Genomic DNA, 1,602 nt, shown 5'->3' on the forward strand with positions numbered 1-1,602 from the left:
ATTGTCAATCGTAATAGAAAGGAAGGTGAGTTAAGGTTATATAATGATTAATTTACAGAAAATCCTAAATTCACTGAAAGTCAATTTCGAAGAAGATTTAGGATGAGTCGTCGTCTTTTTCTTTGGATCGCAAATGCAGTGGAAGCTCATAATTCATATTTCAAACAAAGGACAGATGCTCTTGGTGTTCTTGGTTTATCTTGCCTTCAAAAGATAACTGCAGCTCATAGAATACTTCATATGGTATTCCTGCAGATCTTACTGATGAATATCTTTGAATTGGAGAAACCACTGCAATAGAAAGTCTTAGAGCTTTCGTCAAAGCAATCGTAGAAGTTTTTGGTGATTGGTATCTAAGAGCACCAAACGAGGCTGATATTTGTCGATTATTATCAATTGGAGAGCAGCGTGGGTTTCCAGGTATATTAGGGAGCATTGACTGTATGCATTGGAAATGAGAAAAATGCCCAATTGCATGGCATGAGATGTATACTGGTCATTGTCGTGAATCAACTATAATTCTAGAGGCGGTGGCTTCACAAGATCTTTGGATATGACATGTCTTTTTTGGAATGCCTGGATCATTAAATGATATTAATGTTCTTGATCGGTCACCTATCTTTGCTGCACTTGCTGAAGGTCGTACTGCTCCTGTCAATTATACAATTAATGGGTATGAATATACAATGGGATACTATTTAGCAGATGAGATTTATCCTAATTGGTCAACCTTTGTTACGACAATCCCAAGACCATTAGGAGCAAAGAGAAAATATTTTGCAAGCAAGCAAGAATCTATAAGAAAAGATGTGGAGCGGGCATTTGGGGTGCTCCAATCTCGTTTTGCAATTGTACGTGGACCTGTTCGATATTGGGATGAAGAAACGCTTGCATATATTATGAAAGCTTGCATAATATGATTATTGAGGATGAAGGAGCAATGAACCTTGGATTTGACCATGAGCATGAAGTCAATTCCTTTATATCAGTGTCACATTGTAAAATACCAAAACTACATGATTTTCTTCAAACTCATAATCGAATTGGGGATAGAGCAACTAGCTCTCAACTACACAAAGATTTGATTGAACATGTGTGGGAACAATATGGCAACGAGTAGAATCTTTAGATTTTAACTTCTTATGTTATCATAATTTTCAAGTTTTTTTATGTTTTTTTTGTTATTATGTTTGTTATCTTTTAAATTAATTAATCCTACTTGTTATTGTTAAGTGTTAGAGGAACTTTGAAAAAGTATTATGAATTGATATCAATTTCATAACAATGTATTTAAAATAACCAAGAATTTTCTACATATTTAATTAAAAATACATTACATTACAATAAATCAATCAAAGTTAATTAAAAATCAAAACCCCTCTTTTGCATAATTTCTAACTTTCTATTTTGAAAATACGCTGCAGAAATTGGATCCAAATTAGAAATATCCATTTTCATAATTTGTTCTTCTTTCTCAATCCTGTCCAATTCTTGTTTCTTTTGACTTTGTTGAATCATCATGGCTTGTTACTCTAACATAATTTTCCTGTCTTGTTTTTTCTAATCCTCAATTTCAACTAGAGTATCCCTGAATTGTTGCAA

General features: G+C 33.1%; 1 pseudogene; it reads left to right on the top strand.

Annotated features, from left to right (window-relative positions):
- Positions 1-1,120, top strand: LOC105112397 (uncharacterized; annotated as a pseudogene).
- The last annotated feature ends 482 nt before the right edge of the window (positions 1,121-1,602 follow it).

This window comes from Populus euphratica, unplaced genomic scaffold (genome assembly GCF_000495115.2).
Source record: "Populus euphratica unplaced genomic scaffold, PopEup_1.0 scaffold510.1, whole genome shotgun sequence".
In the NCBI taxonomy this organism is placed as follows: domain Eukaryota; kingdom Viridiplantae; phylum Streptophyta; class Magnoliopsida; order Malpighiales; family Salicaceae; genus Populus; species Populus euphratica.